The sequence below is a fragment of the Cherax quadricarinatus genome, chromosome 53 (assembly GCF_038502225.1).
Source record: "Cherax quadricarinatus isolate ZL_2023a chromosome 53, ASM3850222v1, whole genome shotgun sequence".
NCBI lineage: Eukaryota > Metazoa > Arthropoda > Malacostraca > Decapoda > Parastacidae > Cherax > Cherax quadricarinatus.
In genome coordinates this window covers 28,417,126-28,439,486 of record NC_091344.1, presented here as the reverse complement: position 1 = coordinate 28,439,486, position 22,361 = coordinate 28,417,126, and the positions used below count along the sequence as shown (strand labels likewise).

Here is a 22,361-nt window from a genome sequence, read left to right as displayed (position 1 = left end):
GTGTATTTCTGAGTACTCAAATGGTGTTTGATGATGTTTTTGATGGTGTTCAAATGATGCGCAAGTGTATTTTTGAATGTGTTCTGGGAGTATTCAGAGGTGATTTTGCGGTGTTTGAATGATGTATGAGAGTGTTTTTGGTAGTGTTCAAAGTGGTGTGTGTGTGTGTGTGTGTGTGTGTGTGTGTGTGTGTGTGTGTGTTAGTTTTGGTAAAATGTCTCATGTCGTAAGTGTATGAGCTAGTTTTTGTGCTAATCTTGTAAAAATCTGGAGAATGCGGGAGGAGTTTGGTGGATGAGTTGTAATTTAATGAAATATGTAAGTGTAGATGTAAGTGTAGTGTTTCGATGTTGTCTGAGACTATTCAAAGGTGTTTTTGAATGTGTTCAAATGATGTGCAAGAGTATTCAAATGATTTATGAGAGTGTTTTGAAGGTGTTCAAAGTAAAGTGTGGTGTCTGTGTGCTAGTGTTGGTAATGTCTCATAAGTGTATGAGTTAGTTATTGTGATACTGTTGTAAAAATCTGGAGAATGAGAGAGGAGTTTGGGGGGATGAGATGTAATTTTTATAGAAATATGTAAGTGTAGATAAATTAGAGATGTCAAATCTTATTTGGGAGTATTCAAAATGATATTTTGAAAGTGTTTCATTGTTTGGAAATGTTCAAAGGTGTTTTTTGTGAGTATTCAAATGATTTATGAGAGTGTTCGAAGTAATCTGGGGATGTTCTGTAGTGAGTTGATAAAGGATATTGATGAGAGAATAATTCTTTAGAGAGATTAAGAAAAAGTGTGTGTGTGTGTGTGTGTGTGTGTGTTAACTTCGTAATATGTAAAATTGTGAGTAGTGAATTTATAGAAAAGTGGTTATAAGTTGCAAGTGTTGTGGTGACTTTTTCTGATGAAATAGTTAAAACGAGAAAAAATGTGTGTTATGAGTGAAAATTGTTTCTTGTTGTGAGATGTTAGTGTGAGAGTGAGGGTTTGGGGGGTGGGGAGAAGGGGTAAGAAGGAGAGAGAGATGGTTACTTCGTGTGGAGTGACCTGAGATGTTATCTGAGATCGGTCAGATAAGATTCGCCGGTCGGCAGATGTTGTATTTTGTAAAAAAAAATGTGGATTGTTGTGGGTATTAACGAAAAAGAGGAATTATTTGGGTTATCCTGGGTTAAGAGTGAAAATGTGAAATGTTTTCCCTATGTTGTATATGAAATGCATAATACTGAGAATTCATGTAATGAAGAAAATGTAATACTTTAAAATGGAAAATATTAGTGTAATCCTATGTTACTTCATTAAAGTTAATTTTAAGTTAATAAGGGGACACAGAGTGACCTGGTATTGTGATAAATGTGTATGGAGTGAGATGGTGACGACGTAGAAGATCCAGAACAAAATGCATAGAATTTCTTCGAGAAAAAGAATTACTCTATGTTGATTTTAGTCAATGAATTGTACCTTTTTTCAATTAATTTGTATTTTTTTTGTTGGATGTATATGAAATGTATATGAAATACTGTGTATTAGTTGTATAATAAATAAATAACTGAAAATATTGTGTATTAGTGTTATCCTGCATTTTAAGTTAATGTTTGGTTGACAAAATTCAGCCTGTTGGTCTGTGTGAGGTCATCACGTGACGTCACTGACCGCTGAGTAAGCAAAGATGGGGTGACGTCACATTTGTTTAGACCTGTATTAAGAGAAAGTACCATGCCCCATAGGGGAGTGCATTTGAATGCTTACCCCCATAGGGAGGAATCCAAAAACTTGATCCAAGGAGATAGAGTCTTTGTATTATTGATATCGAGAAAAATTTGATCCAAGGAGATGGAGCAGAAATTTTGTGATGGAGGTGGTGTGAGGGAGGGAGTTGATCCGAGGAGATCATAAGAAAATGAAATTCAAAAAAAAGAAATTAGAAAAAAATTTGGGATGAGGGTGAAAGTGGGAGGGAGAACCTGAAAACTTGATCCGAGGACGTGGAGGGAAAATCTTTGTATTATTGATATCGACAAAAACTTGATCCAAGGAAGTAGAGCAGGAATATTTAGTGTAGAAAAGGATGGTGGGAGGTGTGGGGGGAGGGTGTTGATCCTCCCATAGGGAGAGTCCATTTTGAATGCTTACCCCCATAGGGAAAACCCTAAACACTTTATCCGAGGAAGTAGAGGAGAAATATATGGACATAGAGGGTAGAAGTGAATGGTGGGATGGGGTACCCATAGGAGGAAACCCAAAAACTTGATCTGAGGAGATGGAGAGCAAAAGAAAATAAAATTTGAAAAAATTCGAAAAAATCGGAAAAAAATCGGGGAGCGGGGGCGATCCGGCCGACGCTGCAGAAGGTGCTGTAGAAGGCGCGGGCAAGGGTGCAGGCAGGTGCGGGTTGGTGCGGGCGGGCCCTGGGCGGGTGCAGCACGGAAGGAGTCTGCTCAGGAATGGAGACCGCTCAGGAAAGGAGACCGCTCTGGAAAGGAGACCGCTCAGGAAAGGAGACCGCTCTGGAAAGGAGACCGTTCAGGAAAGGAGACCATACAGCTGTGGAGACCGTAAAGCCGCTTTCAGTACTACTCGCACCCACCTCCTTCAACAACCTTCCTTGCTACACTACTGCGTCCATCTTGCCATCCATGTGTGTTTTGTTCCTCCCAGTTTTCTCCAAGAAGTTCTACCCGGCTTAACCATGTGGGGACCCAGTTGGCTTAGCCCCTAAGCCAGCCCAGTTCAGCCTCCACGCTGTCTACAACTACTCAATGTCTATGTATCCTCAGACAGTGCAGTTTCTTTTCTTGTGTTGCCCAGTTAAATTTGTTTTTCTTGCTGTTACATTCCCAGTTCATCACCAGTTCTTGATTTTCCCCAATGCATAGTTACAGTAAAACGTCCTCGTATCAGTTCATAGCTTCACCTAAGTTTTTTTTAGCATGTTTATGTAGTGCAGTAAGTGTTTTGTTCTCCGTGTGCTGAAGCCGCAGTCGGTCAGCGCGCCCAGACACGCTTGCCAGCGTAAACAACGCGGAGTTAGCTACATTTTCTCCGGCCTTCCCTGTTCTTCCCAAGCCCATTCTGATAATTTTGCCTACGTCATTGAAGCCCCATAGCAGTGTACAAATGCTACAAGGTGTGTAGTTTTACCAGTGCATCACTGAAAGTTCAGGACCTTCAGCACCCTGTACCTTCGTCCATCTCCTGCACTTAAAGTTAAGTAAACAGTGACTTACCTAGCATTTCCTAATATTTTGGGACATTATTTAACTGTCCTGCGCCAATACACTTGTCGCTGAAGCCATACTTTCAGTGAATTGTTCAGTTTCAGTCATCAGTGTACACTTTGTACATTTTGCCACTTACCTACAGATTCTTACAGTTTGTACATTTATTTTGCACTCCTGCATTTTAAATTCCAACATATTATTTTCGATCTTGCACCTCAGTTGTCATTGACTTAAATTGTTCAGTGTTAACCATTTATACAATTTCCTTTCATATACAGTTTGCAAGTAATTCCTGTGTGCTGTTATATTGATAGTTGCACCTGCAAGTTAGCCACAGATTGTTGACAACCCTGCACAGTTTTGTTTGATTATTGTGTGCTTTTAAAGTGTAATTTCCAAGTTCTTAAGTATTAGTTTGTTTATTCAACCTGAAGTGATACAATTTTTGCCTAGCCCCTTGCACTTTTCTCCAGTGTCCCTGTTTATTTGCTCCACATATATTCTATGTTTTATCTGTGAATATTCACCAATGTGCATGTGCATTGCTATTGTTTATGACCAAGTCATTGAGTGCATTTTTGGGAACCCGTTTATTTACCATTAATTACCAAAATTACTTGTGAAGTTCATTAATTTTGTTCCAAAGATTGTGTAATTTTTGCTTTTGCTAGTGTACACCCTGCTAACACCAGTGGACACCCTGCTAGCACCAGTGTACTCCCTGCTAACACCAGTGGACACCCTGCTAACACCAGTGTACACCCTAACACCAGTGTACACCCTGCTAACACCAGTGTACACATTGCTAACACCAGTGTACACCCTGCTAACACCAGTGTACACCCTGCTAACACCAGTGTACACCCTGCTAACACCAGTGTACACCCTGCTAACACCAGTGTACACCCTGCTAACACCAGTGTACACCCTGCTAACACCAGTGTACACCCTGCTAACACCAGTGTACACCCTGCTAACACCAGTTAACCATTGCCCTATTATTGAATTTAATAATTTGCATTTTTATCAATTTTATTTTGTGTGCAATATAGCATTTCTTGATACAGTGTATTTTTTTCTGTTATTTTTGGCACTATTCCATACTCTGATATCTTTGCTGTGTCAACCTCCCTTGGTGCAATTATTTTTTTTTTTTTTGCATTCCAAATTCCAACTGCCAGCACCTGCAACCTTTTTCTGCGTGTTGAGAAAGCTTGCTGCACAGTTTAGTGTTGTATAATACCTGATTTATTTTAAATTTTGTGCAACTTTTGCTACTAGTGTTTACAGTTCAACTCCTTTTCATAAATTTTGTTGCCAGTCTACTTGTGCAATTATTAAATACCCTTAGCATCATTTTGTGTACTCTCTTGTAGTTCATTCACTTGCATACATCTCTTATTTTGTGTTTCAAAGAGTACCACTATTTTTTTTTTTTTGCCGTTTCGCTCAAAATATTTCAATCACTAAGCAGTTTACCCAGTACCGTGGTGCTGTGTTCTCTCCGACTCCATGTTGAGTTGTAGCCAGTGCATACCATTTCTTCCTCTGATCTGTTTACCCTCTTCGTTACCCACTTTGCGCTTGAACAGTTGACGTCATGACTCGGACATGCAGTAGCCATAACGTTAGTCCAGTTTCTACTGACACTGGCAATGGTGCCTCAGCTGGCGTGACCACACGGCAGGAAGGCGAAGCCCTGACAGTTGGTCAAGTCATGGCTCAAGTCTCGACAACTAGTGGGTCTGCTAATCGTCCATACCCGACCCTTCTTTTTGACGGTCGTTCGAATAGGTTAGAGCCATGGCTGCAGTCAGTCGAGACGACTGTTAAGGCTCAGTATAATAGTCCCTCTGATGCACAGTACATCCGTGCTGCTGTTGCAGCAGTGGATCTCACGTGGGATGATATAGGTGCCTTTGTGCAACTCCACCGCGTTTGTGAGATACAATCTTGGGTTGCGCTTAAGGAGGAATTTAGACACTATTTTCGGCGTAGTTGCTACCTTGAAATTTTGACCAGCATCTTGGCCGAGTGTCAGTACAGGCACGAAAGCCCCCTGGCTTGTATTTGCCGTTTTGAGCAAGCCACTAAAGATTTTGATGATGCGATACGTTTCTCTAAGTGCGTGACTGACGACGATAGTATCAAAGTTAAAGACATCGACCCCATGCTCGCTGTAGGCATCATGCAGAGGGATGCCCCCCCTAGTCTCCAGGGTGCCATCGATGCGTTAGGGCTCGGCCCCGAGCCCGCAGTCCTGGGTGCATACAATGCCATCGACGCAATCAAGCCGCCTGCTGAAAAAGGCAAGGTTTGTCGCTTTGCATATGATCCTATGCCCGTCCTTCCAGCATCGTCCACAGTGATGCCGCAGGTGCAGCCGGAGGTCACTTTCACCACAGCTGTCAGACAGCCGGCTCTCAAAGCTTCCAACCCCAGTTCTACTAACACTCGGCCAAGTAAAAATAGTGACTCCAGTAACAACAGTCGGTCCAAACCAAAGAAGCCGTCACCGACTTCCAGGACCAAGGCAAAACGTCACCAGCACCACCTGCTAAGCACATGGTGACTTACTTTAATTGTGGCAAACACGGGCATTACCGATCTAAATGTTACAAACCTAAGTCCCTGCGAGGTAATCGTCACCGTCCGATCATACTTCTAACGAGTGCTACGAGCTGCGAAGTATCCTATCAGCACAGCAGAGCAAGCATTTGTTGCACAACGTACTTGCTAGCAGGAGCCCTTCCACTAGTTCGGTGGAAGAGGCACATCCGAGAAATCAGCGAAGGATGTAGTAACCCTGTCGGAGTCACTGTATTCCATCCCTGTCCACAATGCATTCGCCGCCCTGGGCAGTGATACGCTTGCCGACAGTGAGGAAACAGAGTGCCCTGACGTTGTTGCTGAGACTTATACCGTACTTTCCATTGGCCTTCACGCGGCCATGTTGATGGAGCCGTCTGTCAGACCTGGAGAGGAGTCTCAGGTAGTCCTCTGACGGTTCGTGGTTATACAACGTTAGAATTTGCCGTCAGGGGTCACAAGCTGTCCGCAAAATTCTTAGTCGTTGATGATATTGTTTTCCCTGGCGACCTGCTTATAGGTTTTAAAACCATGGCTGTATAGTCCTTGTGGCTTAGCGCTTCTTTTTGATTATAATAATAATAATTTAAAACCATGGCAGACCTTAGGATCTGCTTAGATCCAGCTGAGTGGAAAGCAGATTTTAATGGAGTGGATGTGCCCTTCTGGGGCGTGCGCTTGGGGTTCACTACATGCTACTCTGTCTCGGAGTATGCACAGTGTCTGGAATCGTTGCAAACCGATGGTTTCCATAGCACATTCTCCCTGAGTTTGGTCTCTTGCCCTGACCAACCTCGCAAGAGAGCTCGTTGCTCGTCACCTCCTGGCCATCAGCACTTAGTTACCAGTGAAACCCAGTCTGGGGATGCCCATTCTAACCTTCACTCTAACTCTAGCATTGTTGTAGAGAACAGTAGTTGTCAAGCTGCAGCCTCCCTGTTGGCAGGCGACTGACTCGTGTCATGGCATCAGCGAGCAGAGTTACCGCTTGTACAAAGTATGATGTTACTTTGTCAGCTAACTCGCTCACTTCTCTTATGGTGTACGTGATCAGTGCTTTTGAAGGAGACCATGTGCTGGTTGACAACGACACATGCCGAGTCAAGGGCCTCTCCCTTGAACCATCCTTGCACACAGTGCAACGTGGTAAGTTGCAAGTCCTTGTTGTCAACATGCACAGTCGAGAATTTCCCATGAGGAAGAATACCTCACTTGTTGATCTTATCAGATTCCCTCTCCCAGTGAGAGTGGAGGGTGAAGTCCCAGCTGACCTCCTCGTAAGTGCAGTTCTCCCAAGCGAGTCTGCTGCTGACTCTTCTGACACCCGGCCAGTGCAGGAAGATGATCTAGCTATGACAGACTATCATGAAGAGGTCCCAAAACTTCTGCAGGTTCTCAATTGTGCATGTTCTGCAGTCGCACTAGATGGTGAGTCAATGGGTTTGACTCCACTGATCTCTCACCGTATTCCACTTGACAAAGGTGCTAAGCCCATTTATGCACTCGCGTATCGCCTGCCGCATGTGCAAAGAGTCTTCACTGAAGAACTCATTACAAGGATGCTCTGTGATGGAGTTATTGAGGAGTTAAATTCCCTGTGGAATGCTCCTCTCATTCTGGTTCCTAAGAAAGATGGAACTTGGCGCCGTGTTATCGATTACAGAAACTGAATGCGTGTACAATCCCAGACCGATTTCCATTGCCAGTTCTGAATGACCTGTTGCAGAACATCGGTGATAATAAGGTCTTTTCGACTCTTGATCTTCTTCAAGGGTTTTGGCACATCCCCCTTGATGACCAGTTGACAGCTTTCTCTATGCCAACTGGTCTTTACCAGTTCAGGAGGATGCCCTTCGGCTTGCGCAGCAGCCCAATCACATTTAGTCGTTTGATGATGACAATTTTCCGTACTCTTCTAGGTGGCATGCTCATGGTCTACCTAGATGATCTCATAGTCATGTCGCAAAATGTCCCGACACATCTCGAGAAACTTGACAGAGTATTGGGCAAGCGAGCTCAGGCAAACCTTAAAGTTTGCCTCTGGAAGGAAATAAAATTTCTGGGTCATGTAGTGACTCAGAATGGCATAATGATGGACGAGTCTAAAATCTCGGCCGTGCAGAAATTCCCTAGACCTATGATGGCGGATGCAGTTCGGTCGTTCATAGGCCTGGCGGGTTTCTCCTGCACCTTCATTGCCGGTTTCTCTACCATTGCTGCACCTCTGACATGCTTACTCAAGAAGGATACCCCTTTTGAGTGGATGTGTCATCAAGAACGAACTTTTGTCACACAAGAACAAGTTGACATCAGCCCCAGTCCTTAGATTCCCTGTAATTCACCAAGGCATTTACCTTGACGACTGATGCCAGCAAAGTTGACATCAGTGCAGTCTTGTCACAGGAATCTAATGGTAAGCAACAGCCTATTGCCTATGCTAGCCGTGTCCTTACTAAACCGGAAGTCAATTGCTCACGACAGAGCTGGAACCTTTGCCATTGTATGGGCTTTGAGTCATTTTTGGGATATCATCTACCATTATCCTATCAAGATTTAAACAGATCATCTACCTTTATTGACCCTTTTCGCTAATAAGAACCTCTCAGGAAAGCAGGCACGGTGGTCCCTCACATTCAACGACTACAACCTTGAAATTTGCTATGTCCCCGTTAAGCAAAATGGTGTAGCTGATGTCCTGTCGAGGCATATAGCATTTATGAGTGTCGACAACTCGTTCTCTGTTGAGGATCTTGAGAGAGCCCAACGGCAGGACCCTGTGTGGTCTCCAGTCCTTCGTTTCCTGACCAAGGAGGACGTTGACTTACAGGTCAAGTCTCCCGTTCTAATGAAGGATTTAGTGGTCAACCAAGGAGTACTGTGCCGTGTTGCACAGCTGGTGGACCCCGGCAGAACTATATACCAACTGGTGATACCAGAGTCCATGATACCAGCTACTTTTAGGTTGATCCACGATGTCCCAGGTGTAGCACACCCCGGGAAGGACCGCAATATCAAACAGGCACAAATGAAATATTTCTGGCCTAAGATGGCAGCAGACATTGCCAAGCAAGAACACCAGCATGTTGTTTGCCTACAGCACAAGTGTACCATTACAGGTCCTAACCCCATTCTAAAGTATCCCATTACAAAGGACCCCTGGGAGAGAACTTCTGTCAACCTGTTGACGAACTTCTCGACCTCGGAGAAGGGAAATAACCACCTGCTTGTTATGGTAGATAACTTGACGTGGTACAGTGAATTAGTACCCATTCCTGACAAAACTGCCAAGATTGTTGCTAATGCTTTCCGTGAGCATGTCGTTCTCCGTCATACCTGCCCACATATCCTTCTGTCGGACAATGGGTCTGAGTTCATAAATGCCATAATGCAGGGCCTTTGCTCCACATTTAACATTCACCAAGTGCCAGTAGCTCCACGCCACCCAGCGAGTAATGGTCTTGCTGAGCGCACAAATTGCAAAGTCCTGGAGGTGCTCAGGGTAACCGTTAACCCAAGTTAAACTACATGGGAGGAGGAGGCTATCCCAGATGTTCAGTGTACATTAAACTCCTCCCTCAACAACTCTATCGGTGAGACACCTCATTTCACTTCGTATGGCTATAACAAGCGCTTGCCGTACAAAATTCTGTTCGCTCCGCCTCGACCTACTTACGACACTGATAACCCCAGTGTAGTAAAGATGCGGATCACGCAGCTTGTTTTCCAGCGGGTATGAGAGAACCTTATGAAAGCTACTGATAGGTTCATGTCTGAGCGCAATGCCCTCACCAAGGAAAGCAAAGTGGAACCAGGTTGCAAAGTTATGTTGCTTAACCCGGCGCGACCCTGGGTATGCATAAACTTGTTCCTAAATTCGTGGGTCCTTACCGTGTCCTCCGACAGCTCCGTGGCAATAAGTTCGAGGTGAGGGAGATTGCTACTGGAACCATCAAAGAAGCTCACCTTGATCACATGAAGTATGTCGACCATGTGCAAGCCGAAGCAGAGCTGGAGTTGCGTGCATTGCAACGCCACAATCAGACTAATGCTAGGGACAACCCGTCTACTTCTTCTCCCACTACTACTGTTACTGATGACAACCCAGTAAGGCTCCATACTTATGGCCAGCGACCCAGGACATTTCCGTGACAATGACGTACCTACTGACTTGTCTGACTCCTACACTAGCTATGCTAATTATTTGCTTGCAGAAATGGGTATAAATGCACACACATTGTATAGTAGTTGATAACAGAGTCAGGGTGGACAAAATCATGTAAATATGTAAATAATTTTAGAAGGGTATCCAGAGTATAATGAATTCCATGGACATAGTATTATTGTAGGTATGTGCACCCAGTGTCTCTTTTAAAGCCTGTATTAAGGTCAGTGCAGTGCCGCCCTTAGAGTCATATGTCACACCTTAGGAAATGCTACTGTCAGTCATTGTTTGCAGATGTGAGGGTGCAACAGCGTTCATAGACGAGTAGTCAAGCCTGATGTTCAGCCATGCGGACAACCTGTATACAGAAGATTTTAGTTCCAGTCCTGACGTCTCCAGGCTCTGTCCTCGATGAAGCTGCGCGGGCAACCCAGTTTTCTCTTCCCTCAGGATGGGAGTTTTTTTTTTTTTGCCTGCTGCATTGAATGTCCATTTTTTTTATTTAGGAGTGAGCAAAAGCCAGTCCCTCCCTGGGGTAGCTATTGTAAATAATTCTTTCACACCTTCGGGGCCCACCAGTATTGTGGCTGAGCAAATGTAGACAGCCATTTCTGTCTGCTAGTTTCATATTCCACAGCACTCTGGTGCTGCCCTCTCTAGGCCTACCCAGGTCAGTGGGACGCTGGGCCCACTCGCTCTCACTTCACGGCCTATTGACTCGAGAGGTACAAGTGCTCTCCTCCATGGACTGGCTATCGGTCATTCCCTCACTTTGCCCGTTTTGTACTCACTCCTATCCAATTAAAGCCAAACTAGTCCATGGAAGTATCATTGCTACCTCCGCTACCTCCATCGGCACTAAACCGCTGTTCAACAGTAAGAACAGCAATAACAAAGGCACTGCAATTTATCAGACAATATCTGATAGTGGGGCAATGACGAGTCATGGTACGTGATGAGGTGTCAGAGTGGGCGCCTGTGACGAGTGGGGTTCCACACGTGTCAGTCCTAGGACCTGTGTTGCTTTTGGTATATGTAAATGACATAATGGAATGGATGCACTCAGAAGTGTCCTTGTTTGCAGATGACGTGAAGTAAATGAAGAGAATTAAATCGGTCGAGGATCAAGCAGGACAACATAGAGACCTGGGCAAGCTACTAGCCTGGTCCAGCAACTGACTCCTTGAATTTAACCCCGCTAAATGCAAAGTCATGAAGATCGGGAAAAGGCAAAGAATACCACTGACAGAGAATAGTTTAGTTGGCTAAAGACTGCAGACCTCACTCAAGGAAAAAGATCTTGGGGTGAGTACAATACTGAGCACATCCGAGGCGCACATCAATCAGATAACTGCTGCAGCATACGTGCGTCTGGTAAACCTAAGAATAGCGTTCCGATACCTCAGTAAGGAATCAGTCAAGACTGTACATCATTTACGTCAGGCCCATATTGTAGTATGCAGCACCGGTTTGGAAGCCACACCTGGTCAAGCACGTCAAGAAATTAGAGAAAGTGAAAGGTTTGCAACGAGGCTAATCCCAGAGCCAAGGGGATTGTCCTCTGAAAAAATGTTAAGGAAAATCGGCCTTACGACACTGGGGACAGGAGGGCCAAGGGGGACATGATAAAGACATAAAATACTGCGAGGAATTGACAAGGTGGACATAGACAGGATGTTCCAAAGATGGGACACAGGAACAAGAAGTCACAATTGAGAGTTGAAGTCTACAATGAGTCAAAGGGACGTTAGAATGTATCTCTTCAGTGATAGAGTTGTCAGGAAGTGGAATAGCCTAGAAAGTGACATATTGGAGGCATGAACCATACATAGTTTTAAGGCGAGGTTTAATAAAGCTCATGGAGCAGGGAGAGAGGACGCAGTACCAGTGAAGAGGAGGTGAGTATACACACACCCTCTACATGCCTGATGACATGATGAAACTGGAGAAAACGTGAACTAGAGAATGATATGATAATGACCAAATTGCCAAAAGGAATTGATAGGGTGGAGAGGGACAGAATGTTTCAGAGACGGGAAACAGGAAAGCGAGCTTGGTAGGGCACAGTTGGAAGCTGAAAACACACGAGTCACAGATATATCATTAAGTATTGTTTCACTCTTAGAGCAGTCAGAAGAGGAAAGACCTAGGAAAGGAAGTGGTAGAGGCAGGATCCTTACATAGTTTTAAGAAGTAAGATAAGAACATAAGAAGGAACACTGCAACAGGCCTACTGACCCATGCGAAGCAGGTCTATGCCACCCCCCGGCCTAGAACAATGACCACCTAGTCAGGTCACTTCCACTTAACAAAGGAGCACGGCACCAGACCTGGTAGCCCAAGCTAGTCAGGTCCAACTCACACCCACCCACACCCACTCATGTATTTATCCAATCTATTTTTAAAACTACACATGGTCTTAGCTTCTGTGACGGTACTCAGGAGTTTGTTCCACTCATCCACAACTCTGTTACCAAATCAGTGCTTTCATATGTCCTTCCTGAATCTGAATTTTTCCAACTTGAAAACATTGCTGCGAGTCCTGTCTTGGCTGGATATTTTCAGCACGCTATTTACATCCCCTTTATTTATTCCTGTTTTCCATTTATACACCTTAATCACATCCCCCTTAATTCTACGCCTTTCTAGAGAGTGTAGGTTCAGGGCCCTCAGTCTATCCTCAAAGGGAAGATTTCTGATAAATGGGATCAGCTTTGTCATCTTACTCTGTACGTATTCCAGAGCATTTATATCCATTCTGTAATATGTTGACCATAACTGAGCAGCATATTCTAAATGAGGCCTAACAAAGGATATATAGAGTTGAAGAACAACCTGAGGACTTCTATTATTTATACTTCTTGATATGAAGCCAAGGATTCTGTTAGCTTTATTGCAAATACATATGCACTGTTGTCTTGGTTTCAGATTACTGCTAACCAGAACTCCTAAATCCTTTTCACAGTCAGTAGTATTAAGATCTACATTATTTAGTTTATATGTCGCATGGTTATTTTCCTGTCCATCATTTAGAACCTTGCATGTGTCTATATTAAACTGCATCTGCCACTTCTCCAACCACTGCATCAGTCTATTTAAATCATCCTGGAGTGTACTAATATCCTCAATAGAATGAATTGGACGGCCTATTTTGGTGTCATCAGCAAATTTGCTTATGTCGCTATTTATTCCCTCATCTATATCGTTTATGTGGATAAATTAGACACATGTGCAACTCTTGGGTATCGTTATTGAGGAAACGTTTCGCCACACAGTGGCTTCATCAGTCCATACATAGGAGAAACTTGAAGAACAGGAGGAGAATGAGGTAATCAGTCCCTCAACCTTGAGTCGATGTGTTCAGTCCATCAATCTTGAGTAGAATACGGCAGATGAGCGGAGAAGCAGCTTATAAACCGTATGGCAGGAGAGGTGTAGCAGTCATAGGTAGTGTCACATTTGTTCAATGTGGAAGTAGGTTGTGCCCAAGAATTAGGCAAGCGAAGAATTCCTAAGTATTAAGATCCCAAGAAGTTGCAGTGTCTGACAGGTTTGTAGATGAATGGTTCAGAGAACCGACATGTTGATAAATTAGACACATGTGCAACTCTTGGGTATCTTTATTGAGGAAACGTTTCGCCACACAGTGGCTTCATCAGTCCATACATAGGAGAAACTTGAAGAACAGGAGGAGAATGAGGTAATCAGTCCCTCAACCTTGAGTCGATGTGTTCAGTCCATCAATCTTGAGTAGAATACGGCAGATGAGCGGAGAAGCAGCTTATAAACCGTATATCAGGAGAGGTGTAGCAGTCATAGGTAGTGTCACATTTGTTCAATGTGGAAGTAGGTTGTGCCCAAGAATTAGGCAAGCGAAGAATTCCTAAGTATTAAGATCCCAAGAAGTTGCAGTGTCTGACAGGTTTGTAGATGAATGGTTCAGAGAACCGACATGTTGATAAATTAGACACATGTAAATTGTGAACAATAAGGGGCCAAAAACTGACCCCTGTGGAACACCGCGTGTGACGTGCCCCCATTCTGATTTCTTCCAATTTATGCAAACTCTTTGCTGCTTATTTGTCAACCACGCCTCTACCCAGGAAAAAATTTCTTCTCCTATTCTGTGTGCCTTAAGTGGTGACGTGTACTTAGCTCCAGTGGTGACGTGTACTTAGCTCCAGTGGTGACGTGTACTTAGCTTTGCAGTGGTGACGTGTACTTAGCTCTGTGAAGACCTGTTTGTGTGCGCTCTGTGAATCTGAACCAGGATGCCCTCTCTTGAGCAACTTTACCAGCAGCTGAGAGAAGAGCTCAGAGTTGATAAGATGGAAATACGGCGATTAACGGAGGAGAACAAGAGGATTCGTAGTAATCCTCCTGTTGTGAGTCCCCAGGTTAAGAGGGGAGCTTGGTCAGTGGCCGGGCAACATGGAACCAAGCTGAAGATCAAGAAAACGGTTGGAGAGGCAGAAACAACGAGAAACCAGAAGACTACCGTGCAAACTTCCAACCCATTCTCGGTGCTACCCGACGAATGTGAGTGTTCTACTGGGAATGCCACAACGAGCACCAAAGAAGCATTGGCAGACGTGAGTGAGACATCCCTAGAAACCCCAACGAGGACCATTGAGAACGTCTTGACGAATTCTACAAGTGGTGTAATGCTACCTGACGAATGTGAGTCGACTACTCGGAGCATCACTACGGACGACGCCAAGGAAGGTAAAAACATTGTTGTTGTTGGGGATAGCCAGATTAGGTACATGGATAGGGCATTCTGCTTGAAGGACAGGAGTAGGAGGCAGAGAGTGTGTTTTCCTGGGGCAGGGATGAAGGATATTGTTAGCCGTCTGGATGACATCATGAGAGGTAATGGGAGCAATCCTATTATCTGTCTCAGTGCTGGAGGCAACGATGTTGGCAGACGTAGGAGTGAGGACCTGATTAGCAGGTATAGGTCAGCAATAGAGATAATTAGGAAGAAGGGTGGGAAATCTGTCATATGTGGCATTTTGCCAAGGAGAGGAGTTGGAAATGAATGGTTGTCCAGAGCAATTGGTGTCAATTGCTGGCTGGACAAATACTGTAAGGAAAATGCGGTAACATTCATTGACAACTGGGACCTCTTCTATGGCAGAAATGACATGTATGCCAGGGATGGGGTTCACTTATCTAGGTGTGGGGTGGGAGCACTGGCCAACGCAGTGGAGGGAGCTGTTAGGTCTTTAAACTAGGAATAGTTAGTGGTATGGGTTTTTGCGGGAAAACTGTGAAGTCTCAGGGTAGTAATATGAGTACTAGGAGAACTAGTAATAGGCAAAATGAGGTGGATATCGGAAAGCCAGTGGCACTAATTGACAAGGACAGTAATAGGTTTAGTGGAATAACAGAAAAGAGCAGGAATGATAAAGAGAAAGGAGGGTCCTTAAGTATATATTACACAAATAGTCGCAGTGCTAGGAATAAGATGGACGAGTTGAGACTAGTTGCTAGTGCAGGTAACATAGATGTATTTGCCATTACTGAGATGTGGTTTAATTCAAAAAGTCGGGACATGCCTGCAGAATGTCACATTCAGGGTTTCAAATTGTTCCAAGTAGATAGAAGTATAGGGAAGGGGGGTGGGGTGGCATTGTATGTGCAAGATCGCTTGAACTGTTGCATTAAAACAGGTATTAAGTCTGAAGCAACACATACAGAGTCTGTTTGGATAGAATTCTCAGAGGGGCATGATATACCGTCCCCCAAATTTAGATAGGGACCAGGGAAGACTACTATGGGAGGAAATTGTTAGGGCCACAAGGCACGATAATGTAGTAATTCTAGGAGACTTTAACTTTAGTCATATTGATTGGAATTTCTTGACTGGGAGTTTAGAATCATACGACTTCTTAGAAGTAGTTCAGGATTGTTTTTTGAAGCAGTTTGTGACAGAACCTACAAGGGGTAATAACCTGCTTGACTTAGTTCTGGCAAACAATGAATCCCTTGTTAATAATTTAGAAGTTTCAGAGGAACTGGGTGCTAGCGACCACAAATCAATTACATTTAGAATTGAATGGAAGTATGATAGTAGGGATAACTCAGTAACAGTCCCAGATTTTCGCTTAGCAGATTACGATGGGCTTAGAGAACACTTATCATCTGTTGACTGGGGTAACGAAGAGAGCTATCAATATGACAGTTTTCTGAACACAATACATGCTGCTCAAAGAACATTTATCCCTTATAAAGAAATTAGATCAAATAGAAATGACCCAAAATGGATGAATAATAGGCTCAAATATCTACTAGCGCATAAGAAAGGAATTTATAGGCGTATCAAAAGAGGCGAGGGTCATCTTATGAATCAGTATATTGACATTAAGAGGGACATTAAAAAGGGGATAAGAAAAGCTAAAAGGGACTATGAAATTAAAGTTGCTAGGGATTCTAAAACTAACCCAAAAAGTTTTTTCCAGGTATATAGAACAAAAGTCAGAGATAAGATAGGTCCCCTTAAAAATAACTATGGGCATCTTACTGACAAAGAAAATGAAATGTGCTCGATTTTAAATAATTATTTTCTCTCGGTTTTTACACAGGAAGACACTAATAATATTCCAGTAATTAATTTTTATAGTGGGCCAGAAGAAGATAAATTATGTAACATCACAGTCACTAGTGAAATGGTTGTGAAGCAGATAGACCGACTGAAGCAAAATAAGTCACCGGGTCCTGATGAGGTTTTTTCAAGGGTTCTAAAGGAATGCAAAATGGAAGTCTGTGAACCATTAACTAATATTTTTAATTTATCTCTTCAAACAGGTGTAGTGTCTGACTTGTGGAAGATGGCTAATGTAATTCCTATTTTTAAAACAGGGGACAAGTCATTACCGTCAAATTACCGCCCAATAAGCCTGACCTCAATTGTAGGCAAATTACTAGAGTCAATTATAGCTCAAATTATAAGAAGCCATCTCGATAAGCATAGCTTGATTAATGATACTCAGCATGGATTCACAAGAGGCCGGTCTTGTCTAACTAATTTATTAACTTTCTTCAGTAAAGCTTTTGAGGCTGTTGACCACGATAAAGAATTTGATATTATTTACTTAGATTTTAGTAAGGCATTTGATAGAGTTCCGCACCAAAGACTGTTGAAGAAAGTAGCAGCTCATGGCATTGGGGGAAGAGTGCTCTCGTGGATCGATTCATGGCTCACAGACAGGAAGCAGAGTGTCCATAAATGGGGTTAAATCCGAGTGGGGATCAGTAACAAGTGGCGTTCCACAGGGATCAGTCTTGGGCCCGTTGTTGTTTATAATATATATCAATGATCTTGATGAAGGAATTACTAGTGATATGAGCAAATTCGCCGATGACACGAAGATAGGTAGGATAATTGATTCAAACGTAGATGTTAGGGAACTTCAGGAGGATTTAGACAAACTCTACTCTTGGTCAGAAAAGTGGCAGATGCAGTTCAATGTAGATAAATGCAAGGTTCTGAAGCTCGGGAGTGTCCATAACCCTAGCACTTATAAGTTAAATAATATAGAACTTAGCCATACAGATTGCGAAAAGGACTTGGGGGTTATGGTAAGCAGCAACCTTAAACCAAGACAGCAATGCCTAAGCGTACCTGGAAATAAATGGTATAAAATACCGACACAATGGCAATATAAACACAAATGCAGTATAATGTGATCCTTTATTGACTACGTTTCGCCCACACAGTGGGCTTTTTCAAGTCACAAACAGAACTACCTGGGGTGGAAGGAACGCGAGTATTTATAGTCCGGCTGAGGTCAGGTGAAGAATGCTGCATCTGATGATGTACCGAGTGGGGTTATAGAGTAAAAACTTGGGTAGCTTGGAAAGGAGATTGGATAAGTTTGTGAGCAGACCTTCTACAGTGTTCTTATGTGGGATAGCGAACCACTTGCCAAGAAACTTCTTCATCGCTATCCCACATAAGAACACTGTAGAAGGTCTGCTCACAAACTTATCCAATCTCCTTTCCAAGCTACCCAAGTTTTTAGACTCTATAGCCCCACTCGGTACATCATCAGATGCGGCATTCTTCACCTGACCTCAGCCGGACTATAAATACTCGCGTTCCTTCCACCCCAGTTTGTGACTTGAAAAAGCCCACTGTGTGGGCGAAACGTAGTCAATAAAGGATCACATTATACTGCATTTGTGTTTATATTGCCTAAGCGTACCTAATAAGGCAAATAGATTACTGGGATTTATATCAAGAAGTGTAAGCAACAGAAGTCCAGAGGTCATACTGCAGCTTTATACATCATTAGTAAGGCCTCACCTAGATAATGCAGCTCAATTCTGGTCTCCATATTACAGAATGGACATAAATTCGTTAGAAAACATTCAGCGTAGGATGACTAAATTAATACATAGCATTAGAAATCTTCCTTATGAAGAAAGATTGAAGACTCTTAAGTTACATTCACTTGTTAGACGAAGAATGAGGGGAGACCTGATCGAAGTGTATAAGTGGAAGATAGGTATTAATAAAGGGGATATTAACAAGGTCTTGAGGATATCTCTCCAAGAGAGAACCCGCAGTAATGGATTTAAATTAGATAAGTTTAGATTTAGAAAGGACATAGGAAAGCATTGGTTTGGAAATAGGGTAGTTGATGAGTGGAACAGTCTACCTAGTTGGGTTATTGAGGCTGGGACTTTGGGTAGTTTCAAATTTAGGTTGGATAAGTACATGAGTGGGAGGGGTTGGATTTGAGTGGGACTTGCACATCGGAGCTTGTTTCTTGGGTGGCATTGAAAGTTGGGTTGGTCAAATGTTTGTTAGTGGGATAAATTGTAAAGGACCTGCCTAGTATGGGCCAACAGGCCTGCTGCAGTGTTCCTCCTTTCTTATGTTCTTATGTTCTTATGTGGAACTCTATCGAAAGCCTTAATGAAGTCCATATACACAATATCATATTCATTATCATGATCTACCTCCTCAAACACCTTAGAGAAGAAAGTTAGTAAATTCGTAAGACAGGAACGCCCCTTAGTAAAACCGTGTTGAGATTCATTTATCAATTTATGCCTATCGAGATGGCAACGAATTGCCGCGGCAATTATTGATTCCATAAATTTTCCCTCTATGGAGGTAAGACTTATTGGTCTATAGTTCGATGCTAAGGACCTGTCACCTGCCTTGTAAATAGGTATTACAGTTGTCATTTTCCACTTATCAGGCAGTTTGTATGTTGAAAAGATTAGCCAAAGGTTTGCAAAATTCCTCTTTACATTCCTTTAAAACTCTTGCAAACAGTTCATCAGGACCTGGGGATTTATTAGGTTTTAATTTCTCTATTTGTCTGTGTTACGCAGAAATGTGGGATAGCTGGGGGCTTGAGCTTTGTCTAAGGGCAAAGGTAAAAGTTACAAACATCTCACAGGCCACCCAGGGCTATCCCAGTCAAAACAGAAAGTGCTAAATCAATATGTGTTACTTCAATGGGTTGGTTAACAGAGGGTTAGGCAAAAATCCCAGTTAGGAAAATATATCTATTTATTCAACATAACATTATATACACACTCTAGAAACACCTTAATCCTAAACGCCCAAATGGCTGGAGGTCCAGCCACCATAACCACTAGGCCTAGTCAGCGCCAGGCCGTCACTACTCCACGACCAACCCCAGTTCTTATTTCCTCACTTATCCCACAGCACCCTGACCATGTCAGAGCCTAGGTGGGCATGTTAGGTAAGACACATATGCAACAGTTAGACATCTTTATTCCGAAACGTTTCGCCTACACAGTAGGCTTCTTCAGTCGAATACAGAAAGTAGGCAGGAGCAGTAGAGATGTGAAGACGATGTAATCAGTCCATCACCCTTAAAGTCGTAGAATTTGAGGTTGTCAGTCCCTCGGCCTGGAGAAGTTCAGTTCCATAGTCAGTTCCTGACTATGGAACTGAACTTCTCCAGGCCGAGGGACTGACAACCTCAAATTCTACGACTTTAAGGGTGATGGACTGATTACATCGTCTTCACATCTCTACTGCTCCTGCCTACTTTCTGTATTCGACTGAAGAAGCCTACTGTGTAGGCGAAACGTTTCGGAATAAAGATGTCTAACTGTTGCATATGTGTCTTACCTAACAACCTGTCGGTATTGTATACCATTTTGATGTTCACCTAGGTGGGCATACAGGTAAGCCATAGAAAAGCCTATGGCTTGAGTTGGTTAAACAAAAGGAGTGCACAACTACAAACTTAGCTTAAACACACAGCATCTCCGACGTCAGCCTCCACACCATGCTGATTTCCCGTGACTCCCCCAAGCCACGCTTACCCCGCATACCCACACACAGTTGGAAAATAGCTACCTAGCAGGATTTCTTTATAATTACATTTAGAGTACTTTACAGTGCCCCCAACTGCACATTATGAATTATAAAATTATTATTTACAATTATAACATTCACACTATTATGGCACACTTCTCCACTATATGTACATTACAATGTCATGCAGAACCCTGCATAACAGTCTGAGGACCATATCATTAGTTACTGCAATCGTGCATAGTTTATCGTCCTGTTCTACATAGTTTATTATTTCTGGAATTTCGCTAGTATCTTCCTGTGTAAAAACTGAGAGGAAGTAAGAATTGAAAATTTCACACATATCCCTATCACTGTCAGTGATCTGACCTGAGCTACTCTTAAGTGGGCCTATCTTGTCTCTAATCTTACTTCTGTATACTTGAAAGAACCCTTTTGGGTTAGTCTTCGAATCCCTTGCGACCTTAGCCTCATAATCCCTTTTTGCTTTTCTTATTCCTTTTTTTATTTCTCTCTTTAATTGAATATGTTGATTTCTTAACTGCCCATCCATTCTTTTGATACGCCTAAAATGGCTCTCTTTTGACCAATGAGATGTTTCAATCTATTGTTCATCCATTTGGGATAATTTTAGTTAGATCTAATTTCCCTGCTCAGAACAAAAGTTGACTGAGCAACTAGAACTATCCTCTGAAAAATGTCACACTGGCACTCAGCACCAGCTACCTGACCCATAGTCAGGACATCCCAATTTAGCCCACCCAGGTAATTTTTCAATCCCATGAAATCAGCCAATCGAAAGTCTGGGACACAGACTTGATTGCAGTTTACTGGGTAATTCCATAATATATTGAAACTAAGTGATTTGTGATCACTTTCCCATAGCTCATCATTAACCTCAAGATTATTAGTGAATCTTTGTTGGCAAGAACCAAGTCAAGCAGATTTTCTCCTCTAGTTGGTTCTGTCACAAACTTTTAAAAAGTAATCCTGAACCGTATCAAGAAAGTTATTAGACTCATGATTTCCTGTCAAATTATCCCAATCAATTTGTCTAAGGTTAAAATCCCCCATTAACACAACATTTTCATATCTAGACGCCTTACGAATTTCGTCCGATAGCAGCTTACTGCGCTCCATATCAAGGTTAGGGGGCCGACATATCACACCCAAAATTAATTTTTCATACCCCTCGAGAAACTGTAGCCATATTCTTTGTCCGATGTTTCTAATCTTATATCATGTCTAACACAACAATTTAAATTATCTCTGACAAACATGGCCACTCCACCACCCTTCCTGTTGACCCTATCAGTGTGGAATAGTTTGTAACCTTTTATGCTGCATTCAGAAGACATTTCTCTATCTTTCAGGTTGAACCAGGTCTCTGTTATACTAATCTATATTACCTACACTTACAAGTAATCTTAGCTCATCTATCTTATTTCTTAGACTCCTACTATTTGTATAGTAAACATTTAAGGGAGCTAGTCACTCGTTGCCCTCTACTATTTCTCTTTGATCAGTTGCTTTGCTTTTATTAGGAACTTTATTTTGAATATAAGAACATAAGAACATAAAAATGTAGGAACACTGCAGAAGGCCTACTGGCCCATACGAGGCCGGTCCTTATCAAAACGACATCTGAAGATTGAGACACTTATGCAGCATATGGGAATCTTTATTCAGGAAACGTTTCGCCACACAGTGGCTTCATCAGTCCAATACAAAGAGGAAGGCGTAAGGAGAGGAGGAGAATGAGGTAATCAGTCCCTCAACCTGGAGTCGATGTGTTCAGTCCATCAATCTTGTAGAAGATTGATGGACTGAACACATCGACTCCAGGTTGAGGGACTGATTACCTCATTCTCCTCCTCTCCTTACGCCTTCCTCTTTGTATTGGACTGATGAAGCCACTGTGTGGCGAAACGTTTCCTGAATAAAGATTCCCATATGCTGCATAAGTGTCTCAATCTTCAACTTGTCGGTTTTTCAAACCATTCATCTATAAAACGACATCTACCTAAAGCTACTCAAGAAATAACTCCCGTACCCCTTGACACCAATCAAACCCAGCCC

At 42.8% G+C, this 22,361-nt stretch overlaps 1 long non-coding RNA gene across 1 annotated transcript in view; it reads left to right on the top strand.

The window, feature by feature from the left end:
- Positions 1-3,009: 3,009 nt before the first annotated feature.
- The window catches only part of LOC138854241 (uncharacterized), a 49,080-nt gene continuing 29,728 nt past the window's right edge, over positions 3,010-22,361 (top strand). The window contains exon 1 of the long non-coding RNA XR_011393450.1: positions 3,010-3,125. This is a non-coding gene — a long non-coding RNA (uncharacterized lncRNA). The remainder of the gene's footprint in view (positions 3,126-22,361) is intronic.